Below are 26,653 nucleotides of genomic sequence, written 5' to 3'. Positions count from 1 at the left end.
ATCTTTCGAACGAAAGCCTTTTATAAACCAAGGCAGTCTTGGAACATTCTTCGAATGTCTTACAAACTGATCTCGCCTTAAATAGTTGTGCCGAGGAATTCTGACCGAATCTAGACAAGATTTCATCAATCATGTCTCCGGGTAGGTCTCTTAAAATATTGGGTTGTCTATCCATTTTGTGTTTTTATACTGTAAAATAGACAAGAGTTAGATTCATAAAAAAATACTTATTAATACAAGCAATTTTTACATATATCATAAAGCATAAGCACACTATATTACATATATTACACCACACGAATACAACTATCTTATTCCGACTCGCTCGTTTCTTCTTGTTCGGTTTTGGTTCGTTTTGCCAAGTTTCTAGGGATATATGATGTTCCCCTAATACGAGCCGTCGTTGTCCACATTGGTTTAGAAAAACCTGGTGGTTTAGAGGTTCCCGGGTCATTGTTACAACTTAAGGACTTCGGGGGTTGACGATACATATAAAGTTCATCGGGGTTGGAATTAGATTTCTCTATTTTTATGCCCTTTCCCTTATTATTTTCTTTTGCCTTTTTAAATTCAGTTGGGGTAATTTCTATAACATCATCGGAATTCTCGTCGGAATCCGATTCATCGGAGAATTGGTAATCCTCCCAATATTTTGCTTCCTTGGCGGAAACACCATTGACCATAATTAACCTTGGTCGATTGGTTGAGGATTCTCTTTTACTTAACCATTTTATTATTTCCCCCACCGGTTCTATTTCTTCTTCCGGTTCCGATTCTTCTTCCGGTTCCGATTCTTCTTCCGGTTCCGACTCTTCTTCCGGTTCCTCTTCGGGAACTTGTGAATCAGTCCACGAATCATTCCAATTTACATTTGACTCTTCATTATTATTAGGTGAGTCAATGGGACTTGTTCTAGAGGTAGACATCTATCACATAATATCAAACACGTTAAGAGATTAATATATCACATAATATTCATATGTTAAAAATATATAGTTTCCAACAAAAATGTTAAGCAATCATTTTTAAAGAAAACACGGTCGAAGTCCAGACTCACTAATGCATCCTAACAAACTCGATAAGACACACTAATGCAAATTTTCTGGTTCTCTAAGACCAACGCTCGGATACCAACTGAAATGTCCCGTTCTTATTGATTAAAAACGTTCCATATTAATTGATTTCGTTGCGAGGTTTTGACCTCTATATGAGACGTTTTTCAAAGACTGCATTCATTTTTAAAACAAACCATAACCTTTATTTCATAAATAAAGGTTTAAAAGCTTTACGTAGATTATCAAATAATGATAATCTAAAATATCCTGTTTACACACGACCATTACATAATGGTTTACAATACAAATATGTTACATCGAAATCAGTTTCTTGAATGCAGTTTTTACACAATATCATACAAACATGGACTCCAAATCTTGTCCTTATTTTATTATGCAACAGCGGAAGCTCTTAGTATTCACCTGAGAATAAACCTGCTTTAAACGTCAACAAAAATGTTGGTGAGTTATAGGTTTAACCTATATGTATCAAATCGTAACAATAGACCACAAGATTTCATATTTCAATACACATCCCATACATAGAGATAAAAATCATTCATATGGTGAACACCTGGTAACCGACATTAACAAGATGCATATATATAAGAATATCCCCATCATTCCGGGACACCCTTCGGATATGATATAAATTTTGAAGTACTAAAGCATCCGGTACTTTGGATGGGGTTTGTTAGGCCCAATAGATCTATCTTTAGGATTCGCGTCAATTAGGGTGTCTGTTCCCTAATTCTTAGATTACCAGACTTAATAAAAAGGGGCATATTCGATTTCGATAATTCAACCATAGAATGTAGTTTCACGTACTTGTGTCTATTTGTAAATCATTTATAAAACCTGCATGTATTCTCATCCCAAAAATATTAGATTTTAAAAGTGGGACTATAACTCACTTTCACAGATTTTTACTTCGTCGGGAAGTAAGACTTGGCCACTGGTTGATTCACGAACCTATAACAATATATACATATATATCAAAGTATGTTTAAAATATTTTTACAACACTTTTAATATATTTTGATGTTTTAAGTTTATTAAGTCAGCTGTCCTCGTTAGTAACCTACAACTAGTTGTCCACAGTTAGATGTACAGAAATAAATCGATAAATATTATCTTGAATCAATCCACGACCCAGTGTATACGTATCTCAATATTGATCACAACTCAAACTATATATATTTTGAAATCAACATCAACCCTGTATAGCTAACTCCAACATTCACATATAGAGTGTATATGGTTGTTCCGAAATATATATAGATGTGTCGACATGATAGGTCGAAACATTGTATACGTGTCTATGGTATCTCAAGATTACATAATATACAATACAAGTTGATTAAGTTATGGTTGGAATAGATTTATTACCAATTTTCACGTAGCTAAAATGAGAAAAATTATCCAATCTTGTTTTACCCATAACTTCTTCATTTTAAATCCGTTTTGAGTGAATCAATTTTCTATGGTTTCATATTGAACTCTATTTTATGAATCTAAACAGAAAAAGTATAGGTTTATAGTCGGAAAAATAAGTTACAAGTCATTTTTGTAAAGGTAGTCATTTCAGTCGAAAGAACGACGTCTAGATGACCATTTTAGAAAACATACTTCCACTTTGAGTTTAACCATAATTTTTGGATATAGTTTCATGTTCATAATAAAAATCATTTTCTCAGAATAACAACTTTTAAATCAAAGTTTATCACAGTTTTTAATTAACTAACCCAAAACAGCCCGCGGTGTTACTACGAAAGCGTAAATCCGGTTTTACGGTGTTTTTCGTGTTTCCAGGTTTTAAATCATTAAGTTAGCATATCATATAGATATAGAACATGTGTGTAGTTAATTTTAAAAGTCAAGTTAGAAGGATTAATGTTTGTTTGCGAACAAGTTTAGAATTAACTAAACTATGTTCTAGTGATTACGAGTTTAAACCTTCGAATAAGATAGTTTTATATATATGAATCGAATGATGTTATAAACATCATTACTACCTCAAGTTTAGTAGGTAAACCTACTGGAAGTGACAAGAAATGATCTAGCTTCAAAGGATCTTGGATGGCTTGAAAGTTCTTGAAGTAGGATCATGACACAAAAACAAGTTCAAGTAAGATTTTTACTCGAATTAAGATAGTTTATAGTTATAGAAATTGAATCAAAGTTTGAATATAAATATTACCTTGAATAAGAAAGATAACCTACTGTATATAACAAAGGTTTCTTGATCTTAGATGATTACTTGGAATGGATTAGAAAGCTTGGAAGTAAATTAGTAAACTTGAAGGGATTTTTGAAGTGTTATTGAAGTGTTCTTCCTATGATGATTATAGCTTGATTCTTGAAGTGATTTTTGATGAAGATGATGATTAACTACTGGAAAATACGTTCATAATAGTGTGTGTGTGTTGAGAGAGAATTAGAAAGAGAATTGGAAGTGAAATGGAGTGAATGATGAGTGGTAATTGGTGAGTGGTGAGTGGGGTTAAAAGGAGTTCTAGTTAGTTGACTAGCTCATGGTAGAAGTTAAAATTGATTAGTCATACATGACATAATCAAGAGTGGAATCCCATGCTAGTTCCTATTGGTATATACTCATAGTAAGTACGTTTTGAAGCTGTGTATAATACGGGTAAGAATACGACTAGAATTCTTGATGAAAGAAAAGAATGGAAAAGTAACTGTAACTATTTTCGTTAAGTATGAGTGTTTTGATATATGTCTTGAAGTCTTGCAAAAGTATTTTAATACATCTAAATACACTACATGTATATACATTTTAACTGAGTCGTTAAGTCATCGTTAGTCGTTACATGTAAGTGTTGTTTTGAAACCTTTAAGTTAACGATCTCAATTAATGTTGTTATCCCATTGTTTATTATATCTAATGAGATGTTAAATTATTATATTATCATGATATTATGATATATTAATATATCTTAATATGATATATATACATTTAAATGTCGTTACAACGATAATCGCTACATATATGTCTCGTTTCGAAATCCTTAAGTTAGTAGTCTTGTTTATATGTATATCACTCATTGTTAATATACTTATGGAGATACTTACTTATCATAATCTCATGTTAACCATATGTATATCCATATATATATCGTCATGTCGTTTTTACAAGTTTTAACGTTCGTGAATCGCCGGTCAACTTGGGTGGTCAATTGTCTATATGAAACATATTTTAATTAATCAAGTCTTAACAAGTTTGATTGCTTAACATGTTGGAAACATTTAATCATGTAAATATCAATCTCAATTAATATATATAAACATGGAAAAGTTCGGGTCACTACACAGACGAGCCTTGTAGTTGATCAAATAAGTCGTCGATTCTCGGTAGTGGGTAGCAGTTCTTGATGGTAAGTTTGTTCAACTCTCGGTAGTCGATACACAACCTAAATGTACCATCGTTCTTCTTGACAAACAAAACAGGAGCTCCCCATGGTGATGTGCTTGGTCGAATGAAACCACGCTCTAAAAGTTCCTGTAACTGACTTTGTAATTCTTTCATTTCGCTGGATGCGAGTCTATATGGAGCATGAGCTATTGGTGCAGCTCCTGGTACAAGGTCTATTTGAAATTCAACGGATCGATGTGGGGGTAATCCTGGTAATTCTTTCGAAAATACATCGGGAAATTCTTTTGCGACGGGAACATCACTGATGTTCTTTTCTTCAGGTTTAACTTCCTCGATGTGTGCTAGAATGACGTAACAACTTTTTCTTATTAGTTTTTGCGCCTTCAAACTACTAATAAGATTTAATTTCACGTTGTTCTTTTCTCCGTACACCATTAAAGGTTTTCCTTTTTCACGCATAATGCTAATCGCATTTTTGTAACAAACAACCTCTGCTCTCACCTTTTTCAACCAGTCCATTCCAATTATTACATCAAAACTTCCTAACTCGACTGGTATTAAATCAATTTTAAACGTTTCATCCCCCAGTTTAATTTTTCTCTCCCGACATATATTATCTGCTGAAATTAATTTACCGTTTGCTAATTCGAATAAAAATTTACTATTCAAAGGCGTCAATGGGCAACTTAATTTAGCACAAAATTTTCTACTCATATAGCTTCTATCCGCATCCGAATCAAATAAAACATAAGCAGATTTATCATCAATAAGAAACGTACCTGTAACAAGCTCCGGGTCTTCCTGTGCTTCTACCGCATTAATATTGAAAACTCTTCCACGGCCCTGCCCATTAGTATTCCCCTGATTCGGGTAATTTCTAATAATGTGGCCCGGTTTTCCACATTTATAACAAACAGCATTGGTATTACTTGCTCTGACACTATTCGTTTCGGCATTACTTGTTCTGACATTATTTGTTCCTTTAATTCTGTTAAACTTTGGTCCATAGACTTCATACTTTGTCGTGCTATGACCATTTATTTTACACCTGTTGCAAAATGTCATGCAAAACCCCTGATGATTTTCTTCACACCTATGACATGGCTGTTTTTGATTTTTGTTGCCATTATTGTTATTGAAGTTGTTGTTGGGATTGTTATTGTTGTTGAAACAGTTGTTGTAGTTGTTGTTGTTGTTGTTGGGATGTTTGTTGTAGTTATTGCTAGGATTGCGGTTATTGTTGCGATTGTTGTTGCGGTTGTTGGGATAGTTGTTGCGATTGTGGTTGTAATTGTTGTTGTTGTTGTACTGGTGACTCTTGTCACCGTTTTCCTCCCACTTCCTCTTGAGTTGTTTTGTGTTGGCTTCTTCGGCCGCCTGCTCTTTAATTCTTCCCTCAATCTGATTTATGAGTTTATGAACCATTCGACTTGCCTTCTGTATAGAAGCGGGCTCATGTGAACTCACATCTTCTTGAATCCTTACTGGTAACCCTTTTACAAACGCGTCGATCTTCTCTTCTTCATCTTCGAATGCTCCCGAACACAATAGGCACAACTCTGTGAATCGTCGTTCATATGTGGTAACATCGAACCCTTGTGTTCGTAACTCTCTAAGTTCTGCCTTGAGTTTATTAACTTCGTTTATAGGACGGTACTGCTCGTTCATCAATTGCTTGAATGCCGACCACGGTAGTGCGTAAGCAGCATTTTGTCCTACCTGTTCAAGATAGGTGTTCCACCACGTTAACGCAGTACCTGTGAAGGTATGCGTAGCGTACTTAACTTTGTCCTCTTCAGTACACTTACTTATGGAAAACACCGATTCGACTTTCTCGGTTCACCGTTTCAATCCAATTGGTCCTTCGATTCCATCAAATTCCAAAGGTTTGTAGGCAGTGAATTCTTTGTAGGAGCATCCTACACGATTTCTTGCGCCGTTAGCTGCATTGCTAGATTCATAGTTATTGGTGGTATGTAGTGCAGCCTGTACTGCGGCTATGTTTGCGGCAAGAAAGGTACGAAATTCCTCTTCGCTCATATTCATGGTGTGTCGAGTAGTCGGTGCCATTTCCTTCAAAATAGCCAACTGAATCGAGATAATCATACATAATATTAAGAGTAGTCAATAGTATTTCGTAGCATAATATGAACTCATTTATAAAAGCTTTTTCTTCATATAAGCGTTTTATAAGTTTGAATTCGGGTACTACGTACCCGTTAAGTTCATACTTAGTAGCTAATATACAATTCAACTACTACAATTCCATATGAAAAACTGATTATAATAATATATCACATACAAATATTCTTCAAACTTACAACTTCACTATATTACATATAGCATGAAATATAGTACACTATGATACAGGACAGTTTTGAAGATAAATCTAGTTAATACGCAAGTTGTTCAGCAAAGGAAATAAAAACACGTAATTCATAAGTCCAGAAACAAGTCATGCATTCTGGTTTTACTAAGATGACTTCCCATCCTTGGTCTAGTGGAAAATAACCGTTATGACCATTGGCTAGGCAGCATGTTGTAATGTCGTCAAAAGGATGACGGTTTCGTAATGTCCAACAGCCCCGTAATAATCTAAAAACCTTATTTCTCACCCCAACTACTGAATCCATCACTTGTGGGAATGTTTTATTTAAAAGTGGCAATCCGATGTTCTTTTTCTCACTTTGGTAAGAAGCGAACATCACTAACCCGTAAGCATAACATGCTTCTTTATGTTGCATGTTAGAAGCTCTTTCTAATTTACGAAATCCTATGTTGGGATATGTTGAGTCAAAATAGGTTCTTAACTCGTAGCGTAAAATTGCATTTGGGTTCCCTGCATTTAATGCTTTAAAGAAAACACGGCGTAACTTACGGTCTCCCCAATGTGATATACCCTACCTATCAAAGGAAAGCCTTTTATAAACTAATGCATTTCTGGAAAGTCTTTCAAATGTTTGACAAGTTAATTTCGCCATAACTAAATGTGCTGATGAATTCTGACCGACTCTAGACAAGATTTCCTCAATCATATCCTTTGGTAGGTCTTCTAAAATATTTGGTTGTCTACCCTTAACGTCCATTTTGTTTATATACTGTAAAATAGACAAGGATTAGATTCGTAATAACAAACAATACAAGCAATTTTTACATAAAACATAAAAGTACAAGCACACTACAATACATATAATACACAACATGATTACAACCCTCTAATCTGAATCACTGGTTTCTTCTTCTTCGGACTTGGTTCGTTTTCCTAATTTTCTAGGAATATATGGTGTTCCTCTAATATGAGTCGTCGTTTTCCATAGTGGTTTAGAAAAATCTGGTGGTTTAGAGGTTCCTGGGTCATTGTTACATTTTAGGAAATACGGATGTTGCCGATACATATAAAGTTCATCGGGGTTGGAATCGGGTTTCTCTATTTTTATACCTTTTCCCTTATTATTTTCTTTCGCTTTATTAAATTGGGTCGAGGTAATTTCTATAACATCATCGGAATCCTCATCGGGATCCGATTCATCGGAAAATTGGTAATATTCCCAATATTTTGCTTCCTCGACGAAAACACCATTGACCATTATTAACTTTGGTCCGTTGGTTGAGAATTTTCTTTTATTTAATCGATTTACTATAGGTATCAATATTTCTTCCTCCGAAACCTCTTCCTCTTCTTCTGGTTCCTCCTCTTCCGATTCCTCCTCTTCTGGTTCCTCTTCTTCCGGTTCCTCCTCTTCCGGTTCCTCTTCGGGAATTTGTGAATCTTCCCAAAATATATTCGACTCTTCATTATTATTAGGTGAATCAATGGGATTTGTACTAGATGTAGACATCTATCACACAATATCAAACACGTTAAGAGATTAATATATCACATAATATTTACATGTTAATAATATATAGTTTCCAACAACAAAATGTTAAGCAATCGTTTTTGAAGAAAAACACGGTCGAAGTCCAGACTCACTAATGCATCCTAACAAACTCGGTAAGACACACTAATGCAATTTTCTGGTTCTCTAAGACCAACGCTCGGATACCAACTGAAATGTCCCGTTCATATTGATTATAAACGTTCCATATTAATTGATTTCGTCGCGAGGTTTTGACCTCTATATGAGATGTTTTTCAAACACTGCATTCATTTTTAAAACAACCATAACCTTTATTTTATCGATAAAGGTTTAAAAAGTATTACGTAGATTATCAAATAATGATAATCTAAAATATACCGTTTATACACGACCATTACGTAATGGTTTACAAAAAGAATATATTACATCAAAAATAAGTTTCTTGAATGCAGTTTTTACATAATATCATACAAGCATGGACTCCAAATCTTGTCCTTATTTTAGTATGCAACAGCGAAAGCTCTTAATAATCACCTGAGAATAAACATGCTTAAAACGGCAACAAAAATGTTGGTGAGTTATAGGTTTAACCTATATATTATCTAATCATAATAATAGACCACAAGATTTCATATTTCAATATACATCCCATACATAGAGATAAAATTCATTCATATGGTAAACACATGTTAACCGACATTAACAAGATGCATATAAGAATATCCCCTATCATTCCGGGAAATCCTTCAGACATGATATAAACGAATTCGAAGTACTAAAGCATCTGGTACTTTGGATGGGGTTCGTTAGGCCCAATAGATCTATCTTTAGGATTCACGTCAATTAGTAGATCGGTTTACTAATTCTTAGGTTACCAAGCAAAAGGGGCATATTTGGCTTCGATCATTCACCCATATAATGTAGTTTTAATTACTTGTGTCTATTTCGTAAAACATTTATAAAACTGCATGTATTCTCATCCCAAAATATTAGATTTTAAAAGTGGGACTATAACTCACTTTCACAGATTTTTACTTCGTCGGGAAGTAAGACTTGGCCACTGGTCGATTCACGAACCTATAACAAATATGTACATATATATCAAAATATGTTCAAAATATATTTACAACATTTTTAATACGTTTTACTGTTTTAAATTTATTATCTTGATTCAATCCACGACCCAGTGTATACACATCTTAGGCTAGATCACAACTTAAAGTATATATATTTTTGGAATCAACCTCAACCCTGTATAGCTAACTCCAACATTACTGCATATAGAGTGTCTATGGTTGTTCCAAATAATATATATACATGGTTCGATATGATATGTCAAAACATTTGCATACGTGTCTATGGTATCCCAAGATTACATAATATATTAGAATACATGTATAATACAATATAAGTTAGCTAGGATATGATTTGTATAGAATTGTTACAATATTTCCCGTAGCTACAACAATCAAAAAATATCCAATCTTGTTTTACCCATAACTTCTTCGTTTTAAATCCGATTTGAGTGAATCAAATTGCTATGGTTTCATATTGAACTCTATTTTATGAATATAAACATAAAAAGTATAGGTTTATAGTCAGAAATATAAGTTACAAGTCGTTTTTGTAAAGGTAGTCATTTCAGTCGAAAGAACGATGTCTAGATGACCATTTTGAAAAACATACTTCCACTTTGAGTTTAACTATGATTTTTGGATATAGTTTCATGTTCATAAGAAAAATCATTTTCCCAGAATAACAACTTTTAAATCAAAGTTTATCATAGTTTTTAATTAACTAACCCAAAACAGCCCGAGGTATTACTACGACGGCGTATATCCGGTTTTACGGTGTTTTTCTTGTTTTCCGGTTTTAAATCATTAAGTTAGCATATCATATAGATATAGAACATGTGTTTAGTTAATTTTAAAAGTCAAGTTAGAAGGATTAACTTTTGTTTGTGAACAAGTTTAGAATTAACTAAACTATGTTCTAGTGATTACATGTTCAAATCTTCGAATAAGATAGTTGTATATGTATGAATCGAATGATGTTATGAACATCATTACTACCTCAAGTTTAGTAGGTAAACCTACTGGAAGTGACAAGAAATGATCTAGCTTCAAAGGATCTTGGATGGCTTGAAAGTTCTTGAAGTAGAATCATGACACGAAAACAAGTTCAAGTAAGATTATCACTCGAATTAAGATAGTTATAGTTATAGGAATTGAATCAAAGTTTGTATATGAGTATTACCTTGATTTAGAATGATATCTTACTGTAAACAACAAGGATTTCTTGAGGTTGAATGATCACTTTACAAGATTGGAAGTGAGCTAGTAAACTTGGAAGTATTCTTGATTTTATGAAACTAGAACTTGAAGAATTTATGAAGAACACTTAGAACTTGAAGATGGAACTTGAGAGAGATCAATTAGATGAAGAAAATTGAAGAATGAAAGTATTTGTAGGTGTTTTTGGTCGTTGGTATATGGATTAGATATAAAGGATATGTAATTTTGTTTTCATGTAAATAAGTCACGAATGATTACTAATATTTTTGTAATTTTATGAGATATTTCATGCTAGTTGCCAAATGATGGTTCCCACATGTGTTAGGTGACTCACATGGGCTGCTAAGATCTGATCATTAGAGTGTATAAACCAATAGTACATACATTTATAAGCTGTGTATTGTACGAGTACAAATACGGGTGCATACGAGTAGAATTGTTGATGAAACTGAACGAGGATGTAATTGTAAGCATTTTTGTTAAGTAGAAGTATTTTGATAAGTGTCTTGAAGTCTTTCAAAAGAGTATGAATACATATTAAAACACTACATGTATATACATTTTAACTGAGTCGTTAAGTCATCGTTAGTCGTTACATGTAAATGTTGTTTTGGAACCTTTAGATTAGCGATCTTGTTAAATGTTGTTAACCCATTGTTTATTATATCTAAAAGATGTTAAATTATTACATTATCATGATATTATGATATATTAATATATCTTAGTATGATATATATACAGTTAAATGTTGTTACAACGATAATCGTTACATATATGTCTCGTTTCGAAATTCTTAAGTTAGTAGTCTTGTTTTACATATGTAGTTCATTGTTAATATACATAATGACATGTTTACTTATCATTTATCATGATTAAACATAGTATAACAATATCTTAATATGATTCATATGTAATTAGTAAGACGTTGTTATAACGATAATCGTTACATATATCGTTTCGAGTTTCTTAATTCAATAAACACAATTTTATGTATATGACTCATTGTTAAAATACCTAATGAGATACTTACTTACCATAATATCATGTTAACTATATATATAATCATATATATGTCATCATATGGTTTTTACAGGTTTTAACGTTCGTGAATCACCGGTCAACTTGGGTGGTCAATTGTCTATATGAAACCTATTTCAATTAATCAAGTCTTAACAAGTTTGATTGCTTAACATGTTGGAAACACTTAATCATGTAAATATCAATTTTATTTAATATATATAAACATAAAAAAGTTCGGGTCACTACACATGTAGTGACCCGAACTTTTCCATGTTTATATATATTAATTGAGATTGATATTTACATGACTAAATGTTTCCAACGTGTTAAGCAATCAAACTTGTTAAGACTTGATTAAATGAAATAAGTTTCATATAGACAATTGATCACCCAAGTTGACCGGCGATTCACGAATGTTACAAATTTGTAAAAACTACATGTTGTGGTATATATAGACATATATATATGGTTGACATTAGATTATGATGAGTAAGTATCTCACTAGGTATATTAACAATGTGTGATATACATAAGAAATGAGATTACTAAGTTAAGAAACTCGAAATGATATATATAACGATTATCATTATGATAACGTCTACTAAATACATATGTATCATATTAAGATATTGAAACACTATATTTAACATGATAAAATGATATTTAAATATATCATTAAGTGTGTTAACAATAAACTACATATGTAAAAACAAGACTACTAACTCAAGAATTACGAAACGAGACTTATATGTAACGATTATCATTGTAACGATATTTTAATGTATATATCATATTAAGAGATATTCATACATCATAATATCATGATAACATAATAATTTAACATCTCATTTGATATAATAAACATTGGGTTAACAACATTAATTGAGATCGTTAACTTAAAGGTTTCAAAACAACACTTACATGTAACGACTAACGAAGACTTAACGACTCCATTAGAATGTATATACATGTTATGTTTTGATATGTATTCTTACACTTTTGAAAGACTTCAAGACACATATCAAAGTACTTCTACTTAACAAAAATGCTTACAATTACATCCTCGTTCAGTTTCATCAACAATTCTACTCGTATGCACCCGTATTCGTACTCGTACAATATACAGCTTTTAGATGTATGTACTATTGGTATATACACTCTAATGATCGGCTCTTAGCAGCCCATGTGAGTCACTTAACACATGTGGGAACCATCATTTGGCAACTAGCATCAAATATCTCATAAAATTACAAAAATCTTAGTAATCATTCATGACTTATTTACATGAAAACAAAATTACATATCCTTTATATCTAATCCATATACCAACAACCAAAAACACCTACAAATACTTTCATTCTTCAATTTTCTTCATCTAATTAATCTCTCTCAAGTTCCATCTTCAAGTTCTAAGTGTTCTTCATAAATTCCATAAGTATAGTTTCATAAAAATCAAGAATACTTCAAAGTTTGCAAGTCTACTTCCAAGCTTTCTAATGCATTCCAAGTAATCATCTAAGATCAAGGAACCTTTGTTATTTAAAGTAGGTTATCTTTCTAATTCAAGGTAATATTCATATTCAAACTTTGATTCAATTTCTACAACTATAACAATCTTATTTCGAGTAAAAATCTTACTTGAACTGTTTTCGTGTCATGATTCTGCTTCAAGAACTTTCAAGCCATCCAAGGATCCTTTGAAGCTAGATTCATTTTTCTCATTTCTAGTAGTTTTATCCAGAAAACTTGAGGTAGTAATGATGTTCATAACATCATTCGATTCATACATATAAAGCTATCTTATTCGAAGGTTTAAACTTGTAATCACTAGAACATAGTTTAGTTAATTCTAAACTTGTTCGCAAATAAAAGTTAATCCTTCTAACTTGACTTTTAAAATCAACTAAACACATGTTCTATATCTATATGATATGCTAACTTAATGATTTAAAACCTGGAAACACGATGAACACCATAAAATCGGATATACGCCGTCGTAGTGAAACCGGGGGCTGTTTTGGTTTGGATAATTAAAAACTATGATAAACTTTGATTTAAAAGTTGTTCTTCTGGGAAAATGATTTTTCATATGAACATGAAACTATATCCAAAAATCTTGGTTAAACTCAAAGTAAAAGTATGTTTTTCAAAATGGTCATCAAGATGTCGTTCTTTCGACGAAAATGACTACCTCTTTAGTAATTGACATGTAACTTAAATTTCCGACCATAAACCTATACTTTTTCTATTTGAATTCTTAAATTAGAGTTCAATATGAAACCATAGCAATTTGATTCACTCAAAACGGATTTAAAATTAAGAAGTTATGGGTAAAACAAGATTGGATATTTTTGATCTTTTTAGCTACGGGAAATGTTTAACAAATCTATACAAATCATATCCTAGCTAAATTATATTATATTATACATGTATTCTAATATATTATTTAATCTTGGGATACCATAGACACGTATGCAAATGTTTTGAAATATCATATCGACCCATGTATATATATTATTTGGAACAACCATAGACACTCTATATGCAGTAATGTTGGAGTTAGCTATACAGGATTGAGGTTGATTCCAAAAATATTTATACTTTAACTTGTGATCTAGCCTGAGACGTGTATACACTAGGTCGTGGATTGATTCAAGATAATATATATCGATTTATTTCTGTACATCTAACTGTGGACAACTAGTTGTAGGTTATTAACGAGGACAGCTGACTTAATACACTCAAATCTTTAAAAACATAATAAAAATGGTTGTAATTATATTTTGATCATACTTTGATATATATGTACATATTTTTATAGGTTTGTGAATTGATCCGTGGCCAAGTCTTATTTTCGAGGAAGGAAATATCTATGAAAGTGAGTTATAAACCCACTTTTAAAATCTAATATTTTTTGGATGAGAATACATGCAGGTTTTATAAATGATTTACAAAATAGACACAAGTACGTGAAACTACATTCTATGATTGAATTATCGAAATCGAATATGCCCCTTTTTATTAAGTCTGGTAATCTAAGAATTAGGGAACAGACATCCTAATTGACGCGAATCCTAAAGATAGATCTATTGGGTCTAACAAACCCCATCCAAGTACCGGATGCTTTAGTACTTCGAAATTTATATCATATCCGAAATGTGTCCCGGAATGATGGGGATATTCTTATATATGCATCTTGTTAATGTCGGTTACCAGGTGTTCACCATATGAATGATTTTTATCTCTATGTATGGGATGTGTATTGAAATATGAAATCTTGTGATCCATTGTTACGATTTGATATATATAGGTTAAACCTATAACTCACCAACATTTTTGTTGACGTTTAAAGCATGTTTATTCTCGGGTGAATACTAAGAGCTTCCGCTGTTGCATACTAAAATAAGGACAAGATTTGGAGTCCATGTTTGTATGATATTGTGTAAAAACTGCATTCAAGAAACATATGTCGATGTAATATATTTCTATTGTAAACCATTATGTAATGGTCATGTGTAAACAGTATATTTTAGATTATCATTATTTGATAATCTACGTAATGCTTTTAAAACCTTTATTGATAAAATAAAGGTTATGGTTGTTTTAAAATTGAATGCAGTCTTTGAAAAACGTCTCATATAGAGGTCAAAACCTCGCAACGAAATCAATTAATATGGAACGTTTATAATCAATATGAACGGGATATTTCAGTTGGTATCCGAGCGTTGGTCTTAGAGAACCGGAAAATTTGTATTAGTGTGTCTTATCGAGTTTGTTAGGATGCATTAGTGAGTCTGGACTTCGACCGCGTTTTCTTTAAAAATGATTGCTTAACATTTTTGTTGGAAACTATATATTATTAACATGTAAATATTATGTGATATATTAATCTCTTAACATGTTTGATATTGTGTGATAGATGTCTACCTCTAGCACAAATCCCATTGACTCACCTAATAATAACGAAGAGTCGAATATATATTGGCAAGATTCACAAGTTCCCGAAGAACCGGAAGAAGAGGAAATGGAACCGGAAGAAGAGGAATCGGAAGAAGAGGAACCAGAAGAAAAGGAACTGGAAGAAGAAGAGGTTCCGGAGGGGGGAATAGTAGGAATCACAGAAACCCAGTCAAATAAAAGAAAATCCTCAACCAATGGACCAAAGTTAATAATGGTCAATGGTGTTTAAGGAAGCAAAATATTGGGAAAATTACCAATTTTCCGATGAATCGGATCCTGATGAGGATTCCGATGATGTTATAGAAATTACCCCGACCCAATTTAATGAGGCAAAAGAAAATAATAAGGGAAAAGGCATCAAAATAGAGAAATCTGATTCCGACCCCGATGAACTTTATATGTACTGTCAACACCTGTATTTTCAATATCGTGACAATAACCAGAGAACCTCTAAACCACCAGGTTTTTCTAAACCAATGTGGAAAACGACGGCTCGTATTAGAGGAACATCATATATCCCTAGAAAATTAGGAAAAAGAACCAAGTCCGAAGAAGAAGAAACCAGTGATTCAGATTAGAGGGGTGTGAGCATGTTGTGTAATAAATGTATTGTAGTGTGCTTGTACTTTTATGTTCTATGTAAAAATTGGTTGTATTGTTTGTTATTACGAATCTAATCATTTTCTATTTTACAGTATAAAAACAAAATAGACGTTAAGGGTAGACAACCGAATATTTTAGAAGACCTACCAGAGGATATGATTGAGAAAATCTTGTCTAGAGTCGGTCAGAATTCATCAGCACATTTAGTTATGGCGAAATTAACTTGTCAAATATTTGAAAGACTTTCCAGAAATGCCTTAGTTTATAAAAGACTTTCCTTTGATAGGTGGGGTATATCACATTGGGGTAACTTTAAGTTACGCCGTGTTTTCTTTAAAGCGTTAAATGCGGGGAACCCAAATGTAATTTTACACTATGGGTTAAGAACCTATTTTGACTCAACATATCCCAACATAGGATTTCGTGAATTAAAAAGAGCTTCTAACATGCAACATAAAGAAGCATGTTATGCTTACGGATTAGTGATGTTCGCTTCTTACAAAAGTGAGAAAAAGAACATCGGATTGTAGCTTTTAAATAAAACTTTCCCACAAGTGACGGATTCAGTAGTTGGGGTGAGAAACAAGGTTTTTAGATTATTACGAGGCTGTTGGACATTACAAAACCCTCGTCCTTTTGACGACATTATAACATGCTGCCTAACCAATGGTCATAACGGTTATTTTTCACAAGACCAAGGATGGGAAGTCATCTTAGTAAAACCAGAATGCATGACTTGTTTCTGGAATTATGAATTACGTGTCTTTATTTCCTTTGCTGAACAACTTGCGTATTAACTAGATTTATCTTCAAAACTGTCATGTATCATAGTGTACTATATTTCATGTTATATGTAATATAGCAAAGTTGTAAGTTTGAAGAATATTTGTATGTGATATATTATTATAATCAGTTTTTCATATGGAATTGTAGTAGTTGAATTGTATATTAGCTACTAAGTATGAACTTAACGGGTAGGTAGTACCCGAATTTAAACTTATAAAACGCTAATATGAAGAAAAAGATTTTATAAATGAGTTCATATTATGCTACGAGATATTATTGACTACTCTTAATTTTCTGTATGATTAACTTGTTTCATTTGACTATTTTGAAGGAAATGGCACCGACTACTCGACACACCTTGAATATGAGCGAAGAGAAATTCCGTGCCTTTCTTACTTCAAACATAGCCGCAGTACAGGCCGCGCTACATACCAACAATAACTCTGAATCTAGCAATACAGCTAACGGCACAAGAAATCGTGTAGGATGCTCCTACAAGGAATTCACTGCTTGCAAACCTTCAGAATTTGATGGGACCGAAGGACCAATCGGATTGAAACGGTGGACCGAGAAAGTTGAATCGGTGTTTGCCATAAGTAAGTGTGCTGAAGATACAAAGTGAAGTACGCTACGCATATCTTCACAGGTATTGCGTTAACATGGTGGAATACCTATCTACAACAAGTGGGACAAGATGCTGCTTACGTGCTACCGTGGTCAGCATTCAAGCACTTGATGAATGAGAAGTACCGTCCCAGAACCGAGGTCAATAAGCTCAAGTCAGAACTTAGAGGGTTACGAACACATGGATTCAATATTACTTCGTACGAAAGACGATTCACAGAATTGTGCCTATTGTGTCCGAGAGCGTTCAAAGATGAGGAAGAGAAGATCGATGCGTTTGTGAAAGGGTTACCGGAGAGAATCCAAGAGGATATAAGTTCACACGAGCCTGCCTCCATACAAAAGGCATGTAAAATGGCTCACAAACTAGTGAACCAGATTGAGGGAAGAATTAAAGAACAGGCGGCCAAAGAGGCCAACGTGAAGCTAGTCAAAAGAAAGTGGGAGGGAAACGGTGATAAGAGTCACCAATACAACAACAACTATCCCAACAATCGCAACATCAATCGCAACTGCAACAAACGGCACAACAACAACAACAACTACAACAATCATCCCAACAACAATAACAACCGCAACAACAACAATCAGAAGTAGCTATGCCAAAGGTGTGAAAAGTATCAATCGGGGTTTTGCACTAAATTGTGCAACAAGTGTAAAAGAAATGGTCATAGCGCGGCGAAGTGTGAGGTCTACGGACCAGGGGTTAACAGAACGAAAGGAATAAATGGTGTCAGAACGAGTAATGGCGGAGCAAGTAGTGTCGGAGCAAGTTATGCCAATGTAGTTTGTTATAAATGTGGAAAACTGGGCCACATTATTAGAAATTGCTCGAACCAGGAGAACACGAATGGACAAGGCCGCGGAAGAGTTTTCAATATTAATGCGGCAGAGGCACAGGAAGACCCGGAACTTGTTACGGGTTCGTTTCTTATTGACAATAAATCTGCTTACGTTTTATTTGATTCGGGTGTGGATAGAAGCTATATGAGTAGAGATTTTTGTGCTAAATTAAGTTGTCTATTGACGCCGTTGGATAGTAAATTTTTACTCGAATTAGCAAACGGTAAATTAATTTCAGCAGATTATATATGCCGAAATCGAGAAATTAAACTGGGTAGCGAAATATTTAAGATTGATTTGATACCAGTAGAGTTAGGGAGTTTTGATATAATAGTTGGCAAGGACTGGCTGAAGGAGATGAAATCAGAGATCGTATGTTACAAAAATGCAATTCGCATTGTACGAGAAGAAGGAGAACCCTTAATGCTGTACGGAGAAAAGGGCAACAAGAAGCTACATCTTATTAGTAATTTGAAGGCACAAAAACTAATAAGAAAAGGTTGCTATGCTGTTCTAGCACACGTTGAAAAAGTACAAACTGAAGAAAAGAGCATCAATGATGTTCCCGTCGCAAAAGAATTTCCCGATGTATTTCTGAAAGAATTACCGGGACTACCTCCACATCGATATGTTGAATTTCAAATAGATCTTGTACCAGGAGCTGCACCAATAGCTCGTGCTCCTTACAGACTCGCACCCAGTGAGATGAAAGAATTGCAAAGCTAATTGCAAGAACTATTAGAACGTGGCTTCATTTGACCAAGCACATCACCATGGGGAGCTCCTGTTTTGTTTGTCAAGAAGAAGGATGGTACATTTAGGTTGTGTATTGACTACAGAGAGTTGAATAAACTTACCATCAAAAACCGTTATCCACTGCCGAGAATTGACGACTTATTTGATCAACTACAAGGCTCATCGATTTATTTGAAAATCGATTTACGTTCTGGATATCATCAAATGCGAGTAAAGGAGGATGATATTCCAAAAACTGCTTTTAGGACGCGTTATGGTCATTACGAGTTTATGGTTATGCCGTTTGGATTGACTAATGCACCAGCTATGTTCATGGACCTTATGAACTGAGTGTGTGGGCCATATCTTGACAAGTTTGTCATTCTTTTCATTGATGATATACTTATTTACTCAAAAAATGATCAAGAGCACGAAGAACATTTGAGAAAAGTGCTAGAAGTATTGAGGAAAGAAAAACTGTATGCTAAGTTTTCAAAGTGTGCATTTTGGTTGAAAGAAGTCCAATTCCTCGGTCACATAGTGAACAAAGAAGGTATCCAGGTGGACCCGACAAAGATCGAAACCGTTGAAAAGTGGGAAACCCCAAAAACTCTGAAGCATATACGTCAATTTTTAGGATTGGCTGGTTACTACAGAAGATTCATCCAAGATTTCTCCAAAATAGCAAGACCCTTGACTGCATTAACGCATAAAGGGAAGAAATTTGAATGGAAGGATGAACAAGAGAAGGCGTTTCAGTTACTGAAGAAAAAGCTAACTACGGCACCTATATTGTCATTGCCTGAAGGGAATGATGATTTTGTGATTTATTGTGACGCATCAAAGCAAGGTCTCGGTTGTGTATTAATGCAACGAACGAAGGTGATTACTTATGCGTCTAGACAATTGAAGATTCACGAGCAAAATTATACGACTCACGATTTGGAATTGGGTGTTGTTGTTTTTGCATTAAAGACTTAGAGGCATTATTTATATGGGGTCAAAAGTATTATATATACCGACCACAAAAGTCTCAAACATATATTTAATTAGAAGCAACTAAATATGAGACAACGCAGGTGGATTGAACTGTTGAATGATTATGATTTTGAGAATCGATACCACCCGGGGAAGGCGAATGTGGTAGCTGACGCTTTGAGTAGAAAGGACAGAGAACCTATACGGGTAAAAGCTATGAATATAATTATTCGTACTAACCTTAATACTCAAATAAAGGAGGCGCAACAGGGGGTTGTAAAAGAAGGAAAGTTGAAGAATGAGATACCCAAAGGATCAGAGAAACATTTTAATATTCAGGAAGATGGAACCCGATATAGGGCTGATAGAATTTGGGTACCAAGGTTTGGAGATGTGAGAGAAATGGTACTTAAGGAAGCACATAAAACCAGATATTCAATACCTCCCGGAACGGGGAAGATGTATAAAGATCTCAAGAAACACTTTTGGTGGCCGGGTATGAAAGCCAATATTGCTAAATATGTAGGAGAATGTTTGACGTGTTCTAAGGTCAAAGTTGAACATCAGAAACCATCAGGTCTACTACAACAACCTGAAATCCCAGAATGGAAATGGGAAAACATTACCATGATTTCATTACTAAATTGCCAAGGACTGCAAGTGGTTATGATACTATTTGGGTAATAGTTGATCGTCTCACCAAGTCAGAACACTTCCTGCCAATGAGAGAAGATGACAAAATGGAGAAGTTGGCGATTGTATTTGAAGGAGGTTGTCTCCAGACATGGAATACCCGTCTCTATTATCTCGGATAGGGATGGTAGATTTGTTTCAAGGTTCTGGCAGACGTTGCAACAAGCATTGGGGACTCGTCTAGACATGAGTACTGCCTATCATCCACAAATTGATGGGCAGAGTGAAAGGATGATACAAACGCTTGAAGACATGCTACGAGCATGTGTTATTGATTTAGGAAATAGTTGGGATCGACACCTACCGTTAGCAGAATTTTTCTACAACAATAGTTATCATTCTAGTATTGAGATGGCGTCGTTTGAGGCACTTTATGGTAGAAAGTGCAGGTCTCCGATTTGTTGGAATGAAGTGGGGGATAGACAGATTACGGGTCCGGAGATAATACAAGAAACTACCGAGAAAATCATCCAAATTCAACAACGATTGAAAACCGCCCAGAGTCGACAAAAGAGCTACGCGGACAGTAAAAGAAAAGATATAGAGTTTGAAATTGGAGAAATGGTCATGCTTAAGGTTTCACCTTGGAAAGGAGTTGTTCGGTTTGGTAAACGGGGGAAACTAAATCCAAGGTACATTGGACCATTCAAGATTATAGATCGTGTCGGACCAGTAGCTTACCAACTGGAGCTACCTCAACAACTCGCGGCTGTACATAACACTTTCCACGTCTCGAATTTGAAGAAATTTTTTGCTAAAGAAGATCTCACTATTCCATTGGACGAAATCCAAATCAATGAAAAACTTCAATTCATTGAAGAACCCGTCAAAATAATGGATCGTGAGGTTAAGAGACTTAAGCAAAACAAGATACCGATTGTTAAGGTTCGATGGAATTCTTGTAGAGGACCCGAGTTCACCTGGAAGCGTGAAGATCAGATGAAGAAGAAATACCCGCATCTATTTCCAGAAGATTCGTCAACACCTTCAACAGCTTAAAATTTCGGGACGAAATTTATTTAACGGGTAGGTACTGTAGTGACCCGAACTTTTCCATGTTTATATATATTAATTGAGATTGATATTTACATAACTAAATGTTTCCAATGTGTTAAGCAATCAAACTTGTTAAGACTTGATTAAATGAAATAAGTTTCATAAAGACAATTGATCACCCATGTTGACCGGCGATTCACGAACGTTACAAATTTGTAAAAACTACATGTTGTGGTATATATAGATATATATATATATGGTTGACATTAGATTATGATGAGTAAGTATCTCACTGGGTATATTAACAATGTGTGATATACATAAGAAATGAGATTACTAAGTTAAGAAACTCGAAATGATATATATTACGATTATCATTATGATAACGTCTACTAAATACATATGTATCATATTAAGATATTGATACACTATATTTAACATGATAAAATGATATTTAAATATATCATTAAGTGTGTTAACAATGAACTACATATGTAAAAATAAGACTACTAACACAAGAATTACGAAACGAGACTTATATGTAACGATTATCGTTGTAACGATATTTTAATGTATATATCATATTAAGAGATATTCATACATCATAATATCATGATAACATAATAATTTAACATCTCATTTGATATAATAAACATTGGGTTAACAACATTAATTGAGATCGTTAACTTAAAGGTTTCAAAACAACACTTACATGTAACGACTAACGAAGACTTAACGACTCCATTAGAATGTATATACATGTTATGTTTTGATATGTATTCTTACACTTTTGAAAGACTTCAAGACACATATCAAAGTACTTCTACTTAACAAAAATTCTTACAATTACATCCTCGTTCAGTTTCATCAACAATTCTACTCGTATGCACCCGTATTCGTACTCGTACAATACACAGCTTTTAGATGTATGTACTATTGGTATATACACTCCAATAATCAGATATTAGTAGCCCATGTGAGTCACCTAACACATGAGGAAACCATTATTTGGCAACTAGCATGAAATATCTCATAAAATTACAAAAATATTAGTAATCATTCATGACTTATTTACATGAAAACAAAATTACATATCCTTTATATCTAATCCATATACCAACGACAAAAAACAACTACAAACACTTTCATTCTTCAATTTTATTCATCTAATTGATCTCTCTCAAGTTCCATCTTCAAGTTCTAAGTGTTCTTCATAAATTCCATAAGTATCGTTTCATAAAAATCAAGAATACTTTAAAGTTTGCAAGTCTACTTCCAAGCTTTCTAATCCATTCCAAGTAATCATCTAAGATTAAGGAACCTTTGTTATTTACAGTAGGTTATCTTTCTAATTCAAGGTAATATTCATATTCAAACTTTGATTCAATTTCTACAACTATAATAATCTTATTTCGAGTGAAAATCTTACTTGAACTGTTTTCGTGTCATGATTCTGCTTCAAGAACTTTTAAGCCATCCAAGGATCCTTTGAAGTTAGATCCATTTTTCTCATTTCCAGTAGTTTTATCCAGAAAACTTGAGGTAGTAATGATGTTCATAACATCATTCGATTCATACATATAAAGCTATCTTATTCGAAGGTTTAAACTTGTAATCACTAGAACATAGTTTAGTTAATTCTAAACTTGTTCGCAAACAAAAGTTAATCCTTCTAACTTGACTTTTAAAATCAACTAAACACATGTTCTATATCTATATGATATGCTAACTTAATGATTTAAAACCTGGAAACACGATGAACACCATAAAATCGGATATACGCCGTCGTAGTGAAACCGGGGGCTGTTTTGGTTTGCATAATTAAAAACTATGATAAACTTTGATTTAAAATTTTTTCTTCTGGTAAAATGATTTTTCATATGAACATGAAACTATATCCAAAAATCTTGGTTAAACTCAAAGTGAAAGTATGTTTTTCAAAATGGTCATCAAGATGTCGTTCTTTCGACGGAAATGACTACCTCTTTAGTAATTGACATGTAACTTAAATTTCTGACTATAAAACTATACTTTTTCTGTTTGGATTCTTAAATTAGAGTTCAATATGAAACCATAGCAATTTGATTCACTCAAAACGGATTTAAAATGAAGAAGTTATGAGTAAAACAAGATTAGATATTTTTAATCTTTTTAGCTACGGGAAATGTTTAACAAATATATACAAATCATATCCTAGCTAACTTATATTGTATTATACATGTATTCTAATATATTATGTAATCTTGGGATACCATAGACACGTATACAAATGTTTTGACATATCATATTGAAATGTCCCGTTCTTATTGATTAAAAACGTTCCATATTAATTGATTTCGTTGCGAGGTTTTGACCTCTATATGAGACGTTTTTCAAAGACTGCATTCTTTTTTAAAACAAACCATAACCTTTATTTCATAGATAAAGGTTTTAAAAAGCTTTACGTAGATTATCAAATAATGATAATCTAAAATATCCTGTTTACACACGACCATTACATAATGGTTTACAATACAAATATGTTACAACAAAATAAGTTTCTTGAATGCAGTTTTTACACAATATCATACAAGCATGGACTCCAAATATCGTCCTTATTTAAGTATGCGACAACGGAAGCTCTTAATAATCACCTGAGAATAAACATGCTTAAAACGTCAACAAAAATGTTGGTGAGTTATAGGTTTAACCTATATATATCAAATCATAATAATAGACCACAAGATTTCATATTTCAATACACATCCCATACATAGAGATAAAAATCATTCATATGGTGAACACCTGGTAACCGACATTAACAAGATGCATATATAAGAATATCCCCATCATTCCGGGACACCCTTCGGATATGATATAAATTTCGAAGTACTAAAGCATCCGGTACTTTGGATGGGGTTTGTTAGGCCCAATAGATCTATCTTTAGGATTCGCGTCAATTAGGGTGTCTGTTCCCTAATTCTTAGATTACCAGACTTAATAAAAAGGGGCATATTCGATTTCGATAATTCAACCATAGAATGTAGTTTCACGTACTTGTGTCTATTTTGTAAATCATTTATAAAACCTGCATGTATTCTCATCCCAAAAATATTAGATTTTAAAAGTGGGACTATAACTCACTTTCACAGATTTTTACTTCGTCGGGAAGTAAGACTTGGCCACTGGTTGATTCACGAACCTATAACAATATATACATATATATCAAAGTATGTTCAAAATATATTTACAACACTTTTAATATATTTTGATGTTTTAAGTTTATTAAGTCAGCTGTCCTCGTTAGTAACCTACAACTAGTTGTCCACAGTTAGATGTACAGAAATAAATTGATAAATATTATCTTGAATCAATCCACGACCCAGTGTATACGTATCTCAGTATTGATCACAACTCAAACTATATATATTTTGGAATCAACCTCAACCCTGTATAGCTAACTCCAACATTCACATATAGAGTGTCTATGGTTGTTCCGAAATATATATAGATGTGTCGACATGATAGGTCGAAACATTGTATACGTGTCTATGGTATCTCAAGATTACATAATATACAATACAAGTTGATTAAGTTATGGTTGGAATACATTTGTTACCAATTTTCACGTAGCTAAAATGAGAAAAATTATCCAATCTTGTTTTACCCATAACTTCTTCATTTTAAATCCGTTTTGAGTGAATCAAATTGCTATGGTTTCATATTGAACTCTATTTTATGAATCTAAATAGAAAAAGTATAGGTTTATAGTCGGAAAAATAAGTTACAAGTTGTTTTTGTAAAGGTAGTCATTTCAGTCGAAAGAACGACGTCTAGATGACCATTTTAGAAAACATACTTCCACTTTGAGTTTAACCATAATTTTTGGATATAGTTTCATGTTCATAATAAAAATCATTTTCTCAGAATAACAACTTTTAAATCAAAGTTTATCATAGTTTTTAATTAACTAACCCAAAACAGCCCGCGGTGTTACTACGACGGCGTAAATCCGGTTTTACGGTGTTTTTCGTGTTTCCAGGTTTTAAATCATTAAGTTAGCATATCATATAGATATAGAACATGTGTTTAGTTGATTTTAAAAGTCAAGTTAGAAGGATTAATTTTTGTTTGCGAACAAGTTTAGAATTAACTAAACTATGTTCTAGTGATTACAAGTTTAAACCTTCGAATAAGATAGCTTTATATGTATGAATCGAATGATGTTATGAACATCATTACTACCTTAAGTTCCTTGGATAAACCTACTGGAAAAGAGAAAAATGGATCTAGCTTCAACGGATCCTTGGATGGCTCGAAGTTCTTGAAGCAGAATCATGACACGAAAACAAGTTCAAGTAAGATCATCACTTGAAATAAGATTGTTATAGTTATAGAAATTGAACCAAAGTTTGAATATGATTATTACCTTGTATTAGAATGATAACCTACTGTAAGAAACAAAGATTTCTTGAGGTTGGATGATCACCTTACAAGATTGGAAGTGAGCTAGCAAACTTGAAAGTATTCTTGATTTTATGTAACTAGAACTTGCAGAATATATGAAGAACACTTAGAACTTGAAGATAGAACTTGAGAGAGATTAATTAGATGAAGAAAATTGAAGAATAAAAGTGTTTGTAGGTGTTTTTGGTCGTTGGTGTATGGATTAGATATAAAGGATATGTAATTTTATTTTCATGTAAATAAGTCATGAATGATTACTCATATTTTTGTAATTTTATGAGATATTTCATGCTAGTTGCCAAATGATGGTTCCCACATGTGTTAGGTGACTCACATGGGCTGCTAAGAGCTGATCATTGGAGTGTA

The sequence above is a fragment of the Rutidosis leptorrhynchoides genome, chromosome 3 (genome assembly GCF_046630445.1).
Source record: "Rutidosis leptorrhynchoides isolate AG116_Rl617_1_P2 chromosome 3, CSIRO_AGI_Rlap_v1, whole genome shotgun sequence".
NCBI classification, from domain to species: domain Eukaryota; kingdom Viridiplantae; phylum Streptophyta; class Magnoliopsida; order Asterales; family Asteraceae; genus Rutidosis; species Rutidosis leptorrhynchoides.
Note: the sequence above shows the minus strand (reverse complement) of the source record.